The 18466-nt window shown below is 48.5% G+C and overlaps 1 protein-coding gene across 8 annotated transcripts in view; it reads right to left on the bottom strand.

Moving 5' to 3' along the window:
* Positions 1 to 18466, bottom strand: part of MEGF11 (multiple EGF like domains 11) — a 374950-nt gene that overhangs the window by 99534 nt on the left and 256950 nt on the right. The gene's annotated exons all lie outside the window — the stretch shown is intronic.

Raw genomic sequence — 18466 nt, forward strand, 5'->3', positions numbered from 1 at the left:
GTATTTTTCATGGAGACAGGGTTTCATCACTCTGACCAGGCTGGTCTCGAACTCCTAACCTCCAGTGATCTGCCCACCTCGGCCTCCCCGATTGCTGGGATTACAGGCGTGAGGCACCATCTAGCATACTTTTGAGCTTCCACAGCACCTCTATGCTGACCAGAGCAAACACTGGCATTCCCACTGGTCAGATGGATAGCCTGGGGCCCAGAGAAGTGAAGCAGCTTACCCAAGGCCACTGGTCTGGTGAGTTGGAGAGTTGAGACCCCAGGTCCACCCAGCATTCTCCATGGTGCCACTTCCCCAGTGGAGTCACTTCACATGGGCCCCACCTATAGGTGTGAAGCACGTCGCTTTGGGATTGGGGACCTCCTCAACTCTGTCTTGCTATTTATGTTATTTGTGTCATGGTCCATTTGTCCCCAGGCAGGGGAGGGACTTTGAGAGGAGCTCCCAGCTGGGTCTGCCAGTCAGAGGACACTCTATCCATCACTGCTGGACAATGACCCCCAGTTTCCCTGGAGAGAGGAGGCCTGACAGTGAGTGACAAATGGCCATCCTGTCTATTGAGAGTTATTATCAAAGGATGGGACTGGATGCTCCTGGGATCTGCCAGGATGAAGCCGAGGAATGATACTTCTGCTGCGGCAGTAGGAGGTCGGCTTGGCGGGTCATTTGTTCAATCACTCAACAAGACTTGATTGCTATGTGCCAGGCACTGGGGATTGAGTGGGGAATAAAAGCACCATGGTCCTGTCCTGGAACTCACAGCCCAGCAGCAAAGTGAGACAGTAAGCAAAGCAAGGCCTTTATTCCTCTGCTCAAACACTACACCCTTAGAGTCTTCTTGGATTACCCTTTCCAAGCTCACTCCACCATCCTCTGGCTTTTTTTTCTTTAAAGTGCTCATTCTATCTAATATGATGTAATCACTATATTGCCTATTTTCATCCTTTTGTTTACTGTCTGGGATTCTTACTAGAATGTCAGCTCCATGAGGGCAGGGGCTCTGTTTTATTCACTGTTATATCCCCAGCACCTAGAACAGTGTCTGGCATATAGTAGATGCTCAATAAATATTTGCTGAATGAGTGAATAAATTAACAAGTAAGTATATAATTATAACTTGCAGTAAGGGTATGGAGGTGTAAACAAGAGCTTGATAGAAAACAATGAGAGGGACTTCCTTTCAACTGGGAGGCCAGAGAGGTCGCTCTGAGAAGGTGACCCGGACACTGAGAACCGAAGAATGAGAAGGAGATGGCCATGGGAAGAGCAGGAGGTAAGAAGTGCTTTCTAGGAAGAAGAAAGGGCCTGGGCAGATGTCCCAGGGTGGGGAAAGGCTTGGTAGAGTCAAGGCACAGGCAGAGGTAGGGGGCACTGTGAGGGAAAGGTGGCTCTAGATGAGGTAGAGAAGGCAAGTGTTGTGTGGCCACAGCAGGAAGCTGGGATTTTAAGAGCAATGGGAAGCACTTTAAGTGCTCCATCATGAATTCACGAAAGCAGTAAAGCAGGACTTCCCTGTAGCAGGACTTGGAACCCTGGTCTAAGAGGGAGACAGTCCCTCTCTGCAGCTCATCATCGTCCCTGGTAGGCCAGTGCCTGCTCGCTTATAATGAGAGAGAGAGAGAGAATGAGTCTTTCCATTCCTCAGATTTGTTCATGACGCTGCCCAGTGCTGGTGAGATGCACTCCCCTGCCCGGTAAGAAAGACACAGCCGGGGAGGAGCCAGGCGAGGGCGGGAGGAGCCAGGCAAGGGCAGGAGGAGCAGTTGGGGCAGCTCAGTGCATCCAGGAGATTCAGAAAATGTGCTGACAGCTGTACACAAACCGAGACTTCTTAAATTACAGCGCACCTCTTTAGGAGCAGCGGAGGCCTCACTAAATATAGTTTCCCTCATTGTTATTTATGTCTCTGGGTGCCAAGCGATGATTCCTGAAATCTTTCTTACCCATCACTAAAAGTGGGTGCTGCGTTAGCCAGAAGTTGGAGATGTAAGAGGGCAGGTCACGGTGGTGGTGGGTCCCCGCATGCAGCTGAGAGTTATGGCAGGAGGTTCGGGGGTGTGGGGAGGACCAAAGCCATTCTGGGAACTAATGGCCTCGTCAGTCACCCAGCAAGGAACACAGCCAGCACTTGAGCAAATGGTGTGAGGTTAATGACCCTTAGGATTTCTCATGACCTCAGGCGTGGCCCGCAGCAGCAGGAGGCTTCATTAAGCAGGACATCCACATTTTATGCTGCTGGAACATCCTGGGAGCTCTTAGGGGTCTGGAACTTTGGAGGGAATCTAATGATCTTAACTTGGTAGAAGTGGCACAGGCCTCAGCACCCCCTCATTCTGTCTGACGGGGCCCAGCTTCTTCCAAAGGACTAAGCTTGTCCTCCATGTGGGTGTCACTTCTTTTTTTTTTTAAGACAGGGTCTCGCTCTGTTGCCTAGGCTGGCACACATTGGCACAGACACAGCTCACTGTAGCCTAGACCTCCTGGGCTCAAGTGATCCTCCTGAGTAGCGGGGACTACAGGCACATACCACCATAACCGGCTATTTTTTTAAAAATTGTAGAGATGGGGTCTCCCTATGTTGCCCAGGCTGGTCTCAAACTCCTGAGCTCAAGCCATCCTCTGGCCATGGCCTCCCAAAGTGCTGGGATTACAGGGGTAAGCCACTGCACCTGCCCGGTATCACTTCCTTAAAGACCCTGCAGACCCTATATGAGGGGGGCTTCTCCATCCTCTAAAAGCCCCCTTATCCTTAAGTAGGCTCAGATTAATGCTTCCTCCTTAGAGAAGCTTCAAGAACCTTCCTGCTTCCTCCACCTCATGTGCCCACTGCTTTTTGCTTTGGGTTAAGGTGGATGCTGACCCATCAGGCCCCTGAGCTTTGGAATCACACAGGCCTGGGTTCAAATCCCACCTCTGCCTCTTACCACCCGTATGACCTGAGGAAGCATTCACTCCTCGGGTCTCAGTTTCTTCATCTCTCCTATAAAATGGGGCTCTTGTGTGCCTGATAGGGTTGTCATCAGGATATGGTACAAAAGTACCTTATTCAATGCCTGGCAAGAAGGAGGTGCTCAGTACTATATTTCAACAAAACATTCAAGAAAATGTGGAGATAAATGAATGAATTAAGTCAATGATCAAGGCATCATGCTATGTGCAAGTAAATTAATTAGGTAGCGGAATTACTGTCAGGATTGACAGTAGGTCATTATCATCATCCACTGGCTGTAAACTCCTTCAGGGGAGGCACTTGGTTTGGGCTTCCCCAGAAGCAGACCCTGAGGTGGCTCCAGGAAGCCAGGTAAGGGAAAGGGGCAGTGCACAGGGAAGGGAAGGGAAGGGAGATGAAGTACAAGTGCTGCTTAACCCACCGGACCTCTGGGAGACTATGAAGGCCACCGCCTCAGTTATCCCAGTCAAGGGCACAGAAGCCAGGGCATTTATCCATCAGCTTCTCTATCCTGTCCTTGGTGAAGGGCAGCTTAGATGTTGGGTGCTCCCCACTAGCTCTGTGTGTCCTTCTGTGGTGGAGTGACAGATGCTTGTTGGGGGCAGCCTTTGGTGTGTAAAGGTGAGCACTGAGGGGTCTAGGGAATCAAGAGCATCTGTAGGCTGGGCACGGTGGCCCACACCTGTAATCCCAGTGCTTTGGGAGGCTGAGACAGGAGGATGGCTTGAGGCCAAGAGTTCAAGGCCAGCTTGGGCAACATAGTGAGACCCTGTCTCTACAAAAAAATTTTTAAATATTAGCTGGACATGGTGGTACACACCTCTAGTGCCAGTTACTTGGGAGGCCGACGTGAAAGGATTGCTTCAGTCCAGGAGTTCCAGGCTGCAGTGAGCCATAATTGCACCACTGCAGTCCAGCCTGGGTGACAGAGAGAGAACTGTCTCTTTAAAAAAAAAAAAAAGCAAAAGCACCAGCTGCAGGGCCCAAGTCTGTTTTGCTCCCTCTGTATACACAATCCCTGACATAACATGCTGTCTGATGTGTATCAGGGGTTGATATTAATATTTGTTGATTCAATGAATAATTCATCAGCAAACTCCATATAGGAAATGGTTAGAGAAGCTAGGGATAACAAAATGACATGGTCCTCAGGTCTTCACAACCTAGAGTGGAGAGACGGCACTATTCCACAAGAAAAAAGACAATGGATAAATCACACTAAAAGTGGAGAAGCGAAAGCCCCCAGGAAGAGGTGAAGGCACTTGAGGTAAGAAGAGGAGGATAGCCTCAGGGCTGGGAAGGCTTTAGGAGGAGATGAGACTTGGTGGGGCCTGAAGGGAGAGTGGGCTTAAAGGATGGGGTGGGGCTTGGGAGAACAGCATAGGCAAAAGGCTGGAGGCAGAAATGGCATCACAGGTGTGCTGGGAAACACTTGGGCAGGAGACTCTGGTTGGAGAGTCTCTAGGTTCTCTAACCTGTCTGGTTCAGAGTTGACATGTGGGGACAGAAATTTGGCCTCAGAGGATGTCTAGAGTTAGGATTGGGAGCAGCCACCAGCAGTGTGTACCAGCAAGTGCATGTTGCAGAGGCTTCCTGCTGCTCTCGGATGCTGCTGGGAAGGCTGGAGTCCCCCCACACATCCACACACCCCCATGAAAGTTTCTCTGTGTCTATTCTATGCAGTGCACAACCTGAACATCTGTACCTCGTGGCTCTGTCTGGCTGGTATAAGGAAGGGAGGAGAGAGGAATAAGAGGCACTTAGAAACTGAGGAAAAATAGACACTTCCCCAGGCTGGAAGGATTGGGAGCCCCTCAGGTCTCCAGCCTCTGCACTCCAGAGCCAGGTAGAGGATGCTGTCACAGCCAAGCATCGAGTTCCCTGGAAACTGAAATACTAAAATGGTGGTCGTCACTCTGCTGCTCAGCCCCATCCTGGGAGGACAGGAGGCTGAGAAGCAGCTTCCCTGGTGTCTCTCCTCTCTCTCTCTACCTGTCTCTAGTTCCATCTCGGCGGCCTCACTCTCATTTTCACCTCCTTTACTCTGCCCCACTTATCTTTCTCTCTCATCTTCCCCCCCTCAATGGCTGGGTCCTGAAGAGGTGGAGGTGGGAGGACTAGGTGAGGCTGTCCCAGACTGACATGCCGGGAGATGTAGGGGGGTAGCTGGGAGGCCGTTTGAACTGGATGTTTGAACCAAAGGGGGTCCCAGTGGGCCTCCCCAAAGTGTGGGGTTTCTTTTCTTTTCCTTTTAAAACATTTTACTTTCAAAGGAAGCCAGGCCCTGAGTGAAAGGAGCAGGATAAACTCAGGTGCACCATCAAAAGGCCTTTGAGCCTGGGCTGAGAGCTCTGTGGTCCTCTCTTCTTCTGGGTCAGGGCTGGCAGGAGGATGGGGGACCTTTCAGTGCCTAACTGGCAGCTAGTTGAATACTGGGGGTGGGAAATGGAATCCCCTCCCCTCACACCACAACCCCAAGCAAGTTGTTGGGGATTGAGTGAGCACAGATCTTTTCGACTCAGTGTAAAAGTGGATCTGTTACAGGTTTTCTTGCCTGCATCTTCGTGGTGGGGAGACAGGCTTCTGTTGCTTAATGAGCTCATGGCTCAAGCTGTCTCCAGCTGCAGAGCTCACAGAGGATTTCAAGGCAAAGTTAACCCTGTAGTTAGTTCTAGCTGGCTACCTGTCATCACTCAGGCTCGGGAGAGAGAACAATCTTATTAAAATGAGCAAACAGGAGGTAGGCTCCTCAGCAGAGCTCTCTAGGGGTGAGGACAGGGGTGGGGTCTGGTCACTCACAAAGCCCAGGAGAGCCCCAGACAAGTTTTTGCCTCATGGTTTAAAGTGGACCAAGGAGAACTTGGAAATCACTACTGTGGAGGCCTGGCCTGGGCCTGAGCCTGGGTCTGGGCATTAAGGTATAGGAATTCAGAGCATGAGCTGTGGATGCCAATGGACCTGGGTCAAGTCCTCCTTCTGCAGGTGACCTTGGGCAAGTTACTAAAACTTTCTGTGCCTCAGTTTCTCTCATCTGTAGAATGCAAATTATAATAGCACTGACATGGTAGGGTAGTTGCAGTAATTAAATGTTTTTACACAGAGCAAGCACATGATAAATGCACAATAAATTGTAGCAATTATGATTATGAAGGACCAGGGCTGAGCAGGCTGTTTGCAGACCTCAGAGTCAAGAGTCCCATAGATGACTCAGAGAAGTTGAGGAGGAGGATGTAAGTATAAAGTATTAGAACTGCAGAACCTGAGCAATCAGCTAGTCCAGTTCTCCCTTTTTGGGGTGAAGAAGCAGAGGTTTAGAAAGGGAAAATGATTTTTTCAAGGTCACAGGATGAACCAGGGCTGAGCCTAGAACAGTTCTCTTAAGTCTAGGGCTGTTTCTTTCTTTTCTTTCCTTTCTTTCTTTTTTTTTTTTTTTTGAGATGGAGTCTAGCTCTGTCGCCCAGGCTGGAGTCATGCAGTGGTGTAATCTCAGTTCACTGCAATCTCTGCCTCCTAGGTTCAAGAGATTCTCCTGCCTCAGCCTTCTGAGTTGCTGGGATTACAGGTGCGCACCACCATGCCTGGCTAATTTTTGTATTTTTAGTGGAGACAGGGTTTCACTGTATTGGCCAGGCTGGTCTCAAACTCCTGACGTCAAGTGATCTGCCTGCCTTGGCCTCCCAAAAGTGCTGGGATTACAGTCGTGAGTCACCACGCCTGGCCTAGGGCTGTTTCTATCAGAGCATCTGAGCTGAACCACTGTCCTAGACATCCCCCTGTGCTTGTCTTTTCCCTGCCATGTGCCAGTGAGTTATGGAGGTTTTCTTTATTTGTCATGTTTTTCTTAGGTCTCATGAAAGCAAATTTTCTATCCTTAGGGGTGGCTGAATGGAGGGTGGGGAGGGGAAGATGGCCCGGGATAAGCCAGTGAAGCCTGAGAGTTGCCTTATCTGCCAAGCAACCCAACAGCACCAGGAGAAAGAGCAGCCGTGGTGGCCACAGACTGTTGTAACAGGCTCCCAAACCAGCACCCCACTTCGAGTCTCCTCCCTCACCCCACCTCTGCCCACCCCAGAGTGGTCTTTCCAAATGACTAATCTGGTGAGGTCACTGCCCTGCCAAGAGCCTTTCCATGGCTAATTTGTAAATCAAGGTTCAAGTCCAGGTGCATGGCGGCCTGGCATTCAAAGCCCTCAGTGCTCAGGCCCAGGCTTCCCACTGCCCAGTCCCTCCATTCACCCCTTCATGCCCAGGTTCCTGGAAGCCCCTGCCTTCCTGTGCCTTAAACTTCGCCAAAGCTACTCCTCCTGCTCCTGCACCCACAGTCCTGCTCCACTTCGTCCCGTGCTAGACCTCCGACAAGGCAAGTCCATTTGATTTCCCTTATTATTCAGTTATCTTGGCCATGACTCAAATTTCTCATATGGAAAAGGGGGTAGGCTGAGGAACTTTTCCAGTGGTGATTTCCCTGATATTTCCACTTGCAAAAGGGTGACTCGATATCTTGGAGCTGAGGGGGAGAGCTAAAAAGTCAGAGAAACAACCCAAACACCTGTAAAACAGACATACCAATCCATGTCCCGCCCCACATTGAAAGCTGGAATGAAAGTAAAGATAATAGCTGTAAAAGTGCTTAGGATCACCCCTGAGCTCTTAAGTCCTCCCCCTAGACCTTGTTTTCCTCATTTGTTACATGAGGGGATTGAAAAAGGAGGTCTCTAGGAACTCTTCTGTCTCTGACATAACTTTCTGGATGAAGGGTCTTAACAACCATAGAGATGACCCCTGGGGAGAAAGAGAGGGAGGATAATTCAACCAGGGAGGGGCACGGGGGGCGGGCTTCAAGTATTTTTGTAATATTTTATTTTCTTAAAAAGGATCTGGGGAAAATATAGTGAATATTAATATTTGTTCAGTCTGAGTGGTGGGTGTTTTTCATGTTATTTTCTCTATTTTCTAGTATGTCACAAATATTTAATAATTTTAAAAAGAATTTGGTGAACCTCTTCTCAACAGCCACTATTCCCTTACTTCCTGCACTTACGGAGATGCTGTCTCTAAGTGCAAACTATGGATCAACAGAAAGGACTGAATTTGGGGGTGGTAAGAGCCCCACTGCAAGAGGTATTCAAGCAGAGGCCAGATAGGCACTCAATATTGTGTGAGTGAATTCTACAGTGGGTGAAGGTTGGACTCTGTGACCTGAGAGGACCTTTCCAATTCTCAAGCCTTATAACACCCAGGGCTAGGATATTTCTGCAGGCAATGGGACCCGGTGTGCTGTCCTTGGTGCTGAATTCCACACCAATGAAATTTTGAACACAGACCTTGGAAACTAGAATAATAATCTTGTTACTATAAGACACAAATTAAGCCAGGCATGGTGGCACATGCCTGTAGCCCAAGCTACTTGTGAGGCTGAAGCAGGTGGATCGCTTGAGCCCAGGAGTTCGAGGTTGCAGTGTGCTATGATCATGCCTGTGAATAACCTCTGCTCTCCATCTGAGTCAACATAGTGAGACTCCATCTCTTAAAAAAGAAAAAAATATACAAATTAATGGTTTAATTTCCAGGACATCCTGGTGATCGAAATGACAGGAGGGGATTCTGGCATTTGTTCTCCTGAAACTTCTTCTCCCACCTCCACTTTCTGCTAGTTGGTGCTTGTTCTTTCACAGCCTTAAACTGAAAAATACAGAACTGGGAGTTGGAAGCTCAGAATTGAGTTCAGGTTCAGTCACTGATAGCCTTTGTGACCCAGAGCAAATCCCTTCACAACAGTGAGTCTCTGATTCTTCATCTGCCAAGTGGAGATCATTTTACCAGGTGATAGAATGCTTGAAAACATGCTTGTGAAAACACTTAAGTGCAATACTATAATTAGACATTGGCAATACTGTTATGATTCGTGCTCCAGTAAGTATGCAGTGGAACGATCTCTCAAGGTGGGAAGCAAAAAAGGCAGGAGTGTGGAGGCTTGAGTTAAGCTGGAAGAATCCTTGAGAAAGTTTTAAGAAAAATGGTCCAGTTGGCTTCCCTGTGGGTAAACAAAAACCTTTTCAGATGGTGGCTGGTGACATTTGCAAGCATCACAGACTTTCAGAGTGGAGGTGGGCAGTGACACATCTTAAGTGGGAAGGATGATGTCACAGTGTTCATACTCATTGAGCTGAGGGACAGTGTCATCATGTCCAGGAAATGGGGTCCACCAGAGATAGTATAAAGGGTTAGCAGGCTGAGTGTCAGAACCCACACTCTAGCCCTGGCTTAGCCACTAACATGTACACGCAGTGAAGAGTAGCCGGGCTCAAGTGCAACTTACCCACTGACTAGCTGTGGAAAGCCATTTTGCTTCTCCAACCCTCAGTTTTCTCTAGTGGAAAGTGAGTTTACTAAAATTGGTCCACCGAAATGGCTGTAAGAGTAAAAACGGAATCAGATGACAAAGGGCTTGTTAACCAGAGGTGCTGTACGATGTTTGGTATTTAATCTTTCTAAGCCTCAGTATTCATCATCTGCAGAATGGAGACAATAAGACCTGACCTCATAGAGAGGTAAATGGGATAAAGATAAGATGAGTCACACATACACCCTATTTGTTGTTGCTGTGAGGGAAGAGGAGAAGCAGGCTGGGACTGGGGAGAGATGGGAGTCAGGAGCCCGGGGCTCTGGCTGCTGTTCTAACACAGGGTCTCTAAAATGAAGAATGGGACTCTATTAGTCCCTGCCAGCTCTAATGTTTTATGCACCTAGGCACCAGGCTTCTCCCTGAGTTCCCTGAGCCCACAGAGCTAAAGCAGTGCTGGCCTAGAGCCCTCTGAGGGGGATGAGGAGAAGCCAAACCATTCCATTTTCATTTCATCTCTGCTTGGCAGGGCCAAGCATCAAGGTCTGGAGAGTAAACAAACTTTCTCCTTCCCCCATTCTCCATGTGTGGCTGAGCTCTAAGGGCATGACTTATACATGATGGGCCCAGGGATTCCAGACAGAGACTCTAGGGCTGTGAATTCCAAATCCTCCTGTTTTGTTGAGCTCCCTGCTCTGGACTGGCTCTCTCTCTGCTGCTGGCACCCTTGACAGGAAAATTAATTGCTGCTGTCATTCTGCTTTTTGTTCCAGTCTATATCCCAAGAATAAGAGATCCGAATGACATTAAATAACCTGTATATAAAAGCCCTTTCTAAAGAGCAGAGCAGTGAACATGGAGAGGTGGGCTTTACGGCTGGGAGAGAGCCAAGGCAGCTCCCTGCTGGCAGCCCCTCCAGTCTCCAAGAAAGGGAAGCGTGCACATGTGGACACATAATGGGAGGGAGACCTTCATGCTTTCCCTGGGAAGCAGAGGAAATTGAGCCCACTGATCCAATATTGCAAACAAACACAAGCCCCCTCCCTCTCCCTCATCCAGGGGCTTACCTCACCACATTCTTCCTATTAGCCTGGTTCGAATTCTTCCTCTCTTGGCTCAGTGGCTAACAGCAAGGCTAATTCAGGTTCGGATTCAGCGGCTGCATGCTGTTGACCTGCCTGGGGCTGAGGGTCCACCGTGCCAGCACTGAGTGTGCTAACTTAGGAAGGCTCATAGGTCAGCACATGTGAGTCACCAGGCACTTTGGCTAGCCCTGGCTACCACCTTATGTTGACGGCCGCATTTACATGCATCACTAGCAGCATGAGGCTTATGCAATGTTTAGCCTTAAGCAACAGCCAAGCCCATACTTGGGACAAACTCAGGCAAATAAAGTCACACATGTATACCACATAGCATATTCCAGAGGCAAGTGAAATGACTCCTCCTCAATCCAAATATTTTGATTCCCTGCTAGGTTCTCCTTGTCAGGGAAAAGTTGAATAATTTCCCTGTGTGCATGCTAGGGTAAACATCAAAAAAAGAAATGATGGCCCAGGCTGGGTGTAGTGGCTCACGCCTGTAATCCTAGTACCCTGGGAGGCTGAGGTGGGTGGATCACTTGAGACTAGGAGTTCAAGACCAGCCTAGGAAACATGGAAAAACCTTATCTTTACAAAAAATACAAAAATTAGCCAAGCATGGTGGTGCATGCTGGTGGTCCCAGCTACTACTCCAGAAGCTGAGGTGAAAGGATGGCTTGAGTCTGGAGGCAGAAGCTGCAGTGGGCTGAGATTCTGCCACTGCACTCCAGCCTGGGCAACAGAAGTGGACCCTGTCTCAAGAAAAGAAAAGAAGGCACAGAGGGCACATTCTCATTACCCCTTCACCCAGTCAGTGACTATTTACTGAGCATCTACTAAGTGCCTAGCACTTATTTAGGCACTGTGCTGCTAGGGGGCAGGGGTGGGCAAGGGTTGGGTGTTGGAAAGAAGCATCAATATAAACACAGATCAAGCATAGTCCCTGGATGCACAGAGCTGTGGCATGGTTGTCAGGGTTTCAGGCCCTCTCTGCAGCACCTCCTCCTGCCTCTTCCAAGGAGGATGTATGGGACAGTGAAGTGTCCACCATGCAGACCAAGAGCCCAGGGGAAACACAGGGTCATCAACTAAGAGGCTGTTGAGGTAACAGGAACCACACACTTCACTGTGGCCTGTGGTTTTCAACAATGTTTTTTAAAATCAGGGAACCCTGTCTTCTAGTGAAACTGTAGATAGAACCACAAATACAAGATATACAAAGGTAGAGATGTTGTAGTTGAAGCAGAGATAGGAGTCAGGAAGGGGTCCCTAAGTCCTACCCTCTTGGCCCTTCCCTCAACCCTTTTCTAAGCACAAGGGGAAAACCATCAATTTTCCCAGTGTCACTTGAGCACTGTGCTAAGCACTAAGTCATTAACGATGAAACACACATGCATGCATGCACACACACACACACACACAAAATTACAGCCTAGCCTAACTCCCTTCTTTTAAAGATGAGGATGCTTTTTCCCCTTAGGAGGGACAGTGACTTGCCCACGGTAAAAGAGTTATAGGGCATGGTGGTTCATGCCTATAATTCCTGTACTTTGGGAGGCAAAGGTGGGAGGATTGCTTGAGTCCAAGAGTTCCAGACCAGCCTTGGCAATACAGTGAGGCCCTATCGCTACAAAAATTTTAAAAACTAGCCAGGCATGGTGGCATGTGCCTGTGGTCCTGGCTACTTAGGAGGCTGAGGTGGGAGGACTATCTGAATCCAGGAGTTCAAGATTGAAGTGAACCATGATTGTGCCACTGCGCTCCAGCTTGGACAACAGAACAAGACTCTGTCTCTTAGATAAAAAAAAAAAAAGAGTTAAGGGGGCTATAAACTAGTTGCCTGGAATAACAGTCTAGGGCTCCTTCTTCTATACCATTCTGCCTCTATCTTACAACATCTCCTCTTCTAGGACCCACGAAATAGCAAAACCTAAATTTCTGTTCCAGCCTGCCTGCCAGGTGAGCCGGAGGCTGCTGAAAAGGACAGCAATGTAACCAGAAGTTCATAAAAGCTTTTCACTCTTATATTCTAGGAGGAAATCCCTGGTTCATTGGAGTCTGTCTACTTATGGTCTTAATTACTTGCCAGTACAAGATCTTGCAATCTGTGCCTGGGGACTCTTTGAATTGCAGATTAATATTCAACTAGCTGGAACGATCTTCAGAAGGAGGCTTGTGGTAATTAAGTTGGTTAGAGAACACGTTAACCTAAGTTTTTTTTTTTTTTTTTTTTAAATAGCACATGAGTGCTATAAATTAACAGTAGAGGAAAGACCAGTCCCCTAACAGTACTTCTTGGGAGTCATGGGGGTGGGGAGGGTGCAGGGGAACGCATGTCATTCTGGGAAGAGGAAGTGTCCTTGGGGATGCTTCCTAGTGGCTGGGAGGCTCTGTCAGGCTGACTCACATCTATGACTCAAGACTTTATTTTCCCCAAGACCCAGTGACCCCTTCCTGGGAGGATAGGTGTCTTAGGGTGAGTGGTAGGGGTGGGTATTTCAAAAGCAGAGGCTGGGGCCACTGAGCAGAATCTAGAAAGTGAAAATTCTGGGTCACATATGGTTTTCTTTTTTTTTTTTTTTTTTGAGACAGAGTCTCGCTCTGTCGCCCAGGCTGGAGTGCAGTGGCGCGATCTCGGTTCACTGCAAGCTCCGCCTCCCGGGTTCACGCCATTCTCCTGCCTCAGCCTCCCGAGTAGCTGGGACTACAGGCGCGTGCCACTGCGCCTGGCTAATATTTTTTGAATTTTTAGTAGAGGCGGGGTTTCACCATGTTAGCCAGGATGGTCTCAATCTCCTGACTTCGTGATCCACCCGCCTTGGCCTCCCAAAGTGCTGGGATTACAGGCGTGAGCCACCGCGCCCGGCCCACATATGGTTTTCTAAAGAAAAGGTGGGTAGGGGGAAGAAGCCTTGAATGACTTTGTCCAAAGCTGTAGGCATTTCAGCAAATAATTTTTAGTACCAGTGCAGAATCATCTTCATATTTTGGATGAGGTGCTCTCAGTGTGGTGTTGTATATGACAAACCAGCAAAATCCAATAGAGAATGGGTGTTCAGTCTTTTGGCTTCCCTGGGCCACACTGGAAGAATTGTCTTGGGCCACACATAAAACACACTAATAACAGCTGATTAGCTTAAAAAAAAAAAAAAGGGCAAAAAATCTCACTTTTTTTTTTTTTTTTTTTGAGACAGTCTCACTCTGTTACCCAGGCTGGAATGCAGTAGCATGATTTCGGCTCACTGCAACCTCCGCCTCCTGGATTCAAGCAATTCTCATGCCTCAGCTTCCTGAGTAGCTGGGATTACAGATGTGCACCACCATGCCATGCTAATTTTTGTATTTTTAGTAAAGATGGGGTTTCACCATGTTGGCTAGGCTGGTCTCGAACTCCTGGCCTCAAGTGATCCACCCGCCTTGGCCTGCCAAAGTGCTGGGATTACAGGCATGACTCACCGCACCCAGCAAAATCTCATAATGTTTTAAGAAGGTATATGAATTTGTGTTGGGCCACATTCAAAGCCATCCTGGGCTGCATGCAGCCCGTGGACGGCAGATTGGACAGCTCTATTGAATAGAGTGTAGGGTTTGTCACAAGTGATTTGCTACTAATGTAGTACCAAGCTGGCGAATAATTTATTTCTCATACTAAATAACTGAGTGTCAATGTTGGACGTGCATGATAACTTCCCTATCACCTGCACGTCTAGATGTTTTCTTAAATGGGAAAGAAAACACGGGGTTCCACCACTAGGAGCCACTGAGATTGCCTATAACCTACAGCCAACTTAACTGGGCCCCAGTCCATGTGGGCAGCATTATGGAATAAGGATTGAGAAAACCACTTTCAAGCATGGTCAGAAAGTCCACTCTTGACAAGTGGGAAGCCATTGGGTGTGGCAGTGGGGAGAGGGGCACAGGTGCTGGGAGGGAATTCCCCAGCTAGAGCACTGGGGACCATGGAGACTCTCTATGTGGCAGCCACACTCATTGGCACAATACAGGGTGTGTGTAAAGGGGGCCTGGCAAGAGCAGTCACAGGTGGTGACCGTCCCAGAGCTGGTATAGAAATGCCGGGTGGGGCAGGAGCTGCTCTGACCCTCCAAGGGCTTCAGTCTCGGCACTCAGTTGAGGACAGATGTTCTCAGGGATTGCTATGCCCACATGTGGCCGCCGTAAGATTTCAGAGGATCCTGAGGGAGCAGTGAGGAGGGAGGGGACTGAGAAGGAAGGTGGTATGGGAGTGGGAGGCAGGTCAAGAGAGTCCTGGCCAGGGAACCAGGAGGCCTGGCTCCCTTCCTGGGTAAGCCGTTGCCCAGCTATGGGACTTGGACTAAATCACTTCTTCCCTTCAGACCTCAATGTCTTCATCTATAAAAATGACACTGGGACAAGAAAAAGCGAGATGCAGAAAGCTGTGTGTGGCCACCCACTTGTGAACATTGAGAAGTAAGAGGCAGAACAATCTCGGACTTGAGAGCCCTCACCTTCCCAGGCTCCACCTCCAGCAAGCCTCCAGTGACCCCAGACAAGTCACTCGGGCAAGTCGCATAACTCCTCTGAGTGTTCACTTCCCCATCTGAAGAGGATCCTAATAGCACCTGCTTCGGAGGGTTGTCATGAGGATCAGACAAAACGATGCATGTAGTGCCCACAGCAGTGAGAATGGACCCCCAGGGAATTTAGCTATTATTATTATTATTATTATTATTATTATTAAACAACGTAAATGGCCAACAATGGGGAACTGGTTAGGCAGATTATGGTATATCCAGAGAATACTATGCAGCCATTCAAAAAGATAATTTTGTGCAAATAAAGGAACAGTTATGCCATGACGTTGAGAGAAAAAAGAACACAATAGCACATAAATTATGTATATATTATGGTAAGATAATGTATGCATGTGCGTAAAGAAAGCAAAATAGGGCTGGGTGAGGTGGCTGTAATCCCAATGCTTTGGGAGGCCAAGACGGATCACTTGAGCCCAGAAGTTTGAAACCAGCCTGGGCAACATAGTGAGACCCCATCTCTTTAAAAAAAAAAAAAAAAATTAGCCAGGTGTGGTGGCACGTACCTGTAGTCCCAGCTACTTGGGAGGCTAAAGAGGATTGCTTGAACCCAGGAATTTGAGACCAACCTGGGCAACATCGTGAAACCTGATCTCTACCAAAAACATTATAAATATAAAAAGAAGAAAGCAAAATAATGAGCAGAAATATATTTTTCTCCTAAAATCCTTACTGTTTTTCATTAAAAAATGTAAGTATTGGGTGAAATGCTTCTTGGGGGCCTCCAGCTCGGGCATTTGGAGGCTCAGGGCTCTCTCTGCTCCCTAGTTAGTGGCAGGTGCTGGAGCTAGGCTCTTGCGGTGTGGGGGAGTCTGGGACTCATGTGGGATGACAGACCTCAAAGCTAGAGCCAATGGGATGTCTTCAAGCGCCTGCCCATGCAATGTCAGAGTGGCCCAACTGACTCCTCCTTTGCTTAATTTGTGTCAATCGATTTCCTATTTTTAATTAATAATTCTAATTAGGATGCAGCAAATTTACCTAACAGCCACGACTGAATTAATAAGGGTCTATTGATTGGGCCTGCAGAGTTATCCCACAGTTTCTGACATAATCGATTTCCTGTTGGGAACAAATAAGAAAACACAAGGAGGGCAGATGCAGCTGTCATCTCTGTGGTGCCCACAAGCCCTAAACTGGGCCCTGAAGCACCTGCCCTCTGCTCCCTGCCTGCCAAAAGCCACAGCCATCAGGGCCACCAGGCAGCAGCGCTTCCCCTAGGAGCCCTGGGGAGGCCATCCCACACTTTGCCAGCTTTCTCTAGGAAACAGGGCTGGTGATGATGATGGGTCAGCCCCCGCACAGGGGTTCTGCAGTAAGGGCCAGCCAGCTGGACCGGGCTTAGTTTGGAACTCTGCTGCTGTATCAGTGGGTGGAGATTAACTTCCATCTCATTGTCCTTTTTGTAGTAAGAACCTTGGAGATTCTCCTCTTTCACCCTGTCATTTTACAGATAAGGAAAGCAAGGCCCACAGAGAAGCAGGTCTTGCCCAAGACAGCTCATGAGTCATTCATTGCCCAGGTGGGGCTGGAACTCAAGTCTTTGTCCTCCATGCCCTTTCCCATCCACATGGAAGCTGAGCTGGAGGAGACTGGAGGGCAGCGGCAGAGTTCATCTTGTTCTCTGGCCTCCATCGTCAGTCAGGGAAGCGTGGCAGTACCCAAGTGGCCTTGGTGAGCCAGCCCTGTCTGCTCTTGGCCTTACCCTCCCACTCGGGCTCTGTGATTGCTTCACGGTTATCCTCTGTCTGGGCCTTGAGAATTCAGGCCTCCCACCCCCACCCCAGGTCTCCAGGCCCCACACCTGCTCTTGATATCAACATGGCAACTTATGCTGCACACCTGCAATCCTGAGTCCTTGGGGATACAGAAGGAGCCCCCATTTCCTGAGTGACTTCTCTGTGCTGGGCACCTGACATGCATATTCTAATCTAATCTCCACAACTCACTGAGGAACAGATGTAGGAGGAATCTGAGGCTCAGAGAGATCAATTAACTTGTCATATCCCCACAGTGAATTGAGGGCAAAGATTTGAAGCTGGGCTGTCTTACTCCAACACCCATCATGATTCTTTTGAAGGAGAAAGAAAAGAAGGACACCCAAGGGCCGTATAATAGTGGGGACCGTATAGGATGCACATAGTCTCATAACAATGCAGAGGGGACACCACATCAGTAAAGAGAAGTGTGAGACTGCACCTGGCAAAGGTGGGAAAGTATGGGGAATGAATAAGAGTAGTTCCAGTTGGATACAGGCTGGCTTAGGCAAGTGAAGGCAAAGAGAGACTGAGGCTGGAGGAGCAGTTAGGGGCCAGATCATAGAGGTCTTATCAATTTCACCAGGAGAATCTGAACTTCCTTTCTGGGGCCAGGAAAGTGACTGCAGGCTTTGAGCCATGCAGAGGAGGGCCATGGTTGGGGTGGTGGTTCTGGGACTGTGATCTGATTACAATGGGTTTGAGTGAGGAGAGGCCAGAGGAAACACAGAAGCCATTAGAAGTTAGGCGATGGTCCAGGCACAAGCCAAGGAGACCTGGAACCAAGGCAGTAGTGATGGGGATCGTGAAGAGAGAAACATGAAAAGTGGAGTAGGCTTGATAGCACCTGCAAGAGAGTGATTGTGGGGACTCCTAGACCTTGCCATATCTGTCACTGGATTAGAGCCCACACTAATCCAGTATGATCTAATTTTAACTTGATTACATCTGCAAATACCCTATTTCCAAATAAGGTCACATTCACAGGCTCCAGATGGACATTCATTTTCAGAGACACTATTCGATCCAGTATACAGGAGAATAACATATCTGCCCCTTAGGGTGGCTCCCTCCTAGGGCTAAACAAGATTTGGTTATGTCAAACAATGACCTGGCTTCCATTGTTCCTCTTCCAGGTACTGAGTTTGCTCCAGAATTTCCAGCCAGAAAGCCTCAGAAAGACCATTTGTAAAAACAAATCTGGGAGGGAGAGTGATAGGCACCAAAAACCGCTTTGAGATTCCCAGGGCACCCCAGGAGGAGAGTGCTCATCATTCAACAGATGTCCTGGGGAGGCATCTCCAGGGACAAAGAGCACCCTACTCCCAGCCCGCCCAACCCCACCATTCCCCAACATGGAGATGCCCATTTCTGTTAGAGGCAAGAAAATTAAACAGCTGAGAACTCTCCGCTTTCATCATCATGGGCTTCCTGTTACCATCACTACACCTGTAGCAACTTGTAGCCAGTGACAAGGGATGAATTATGAGGTCAAACAGCCCTCCCCAGAGAAAATAACCACATAGAGATGTAGGCTTCACAGTTGCACTTCCCTTGGAAGCTTCCTGTTGCCAGCTGTAACCTAGTCAGGGATGTGCTTGTACACGCTCAACAACCAGCTCTAGAGGGAAAAAAAAAGTCCTGATTTGTAGCATTTGCCAATTTCCATGGTGTAAATCGTCCCACCATGATTGCTTTCAAGTTTATCAACATGACGTAACAAAACATGAAGTTGCAAAGAGATGTGCACACTT

Source organism: Pongo abelii, chromosome 16, assembly GCF_028885655.2.
Source record: "Pongo abelii isolate AG06213 chromosome 16, NHGRI_mPonAbe1-v2.0_pri, whole genome shotgun sequence".
NCBI classification, from domain to species: Eukaryota; Metazoa; Chordata; class Mammalia; order Primates; family Hominidae; genus Pongo; species Pongo abelii.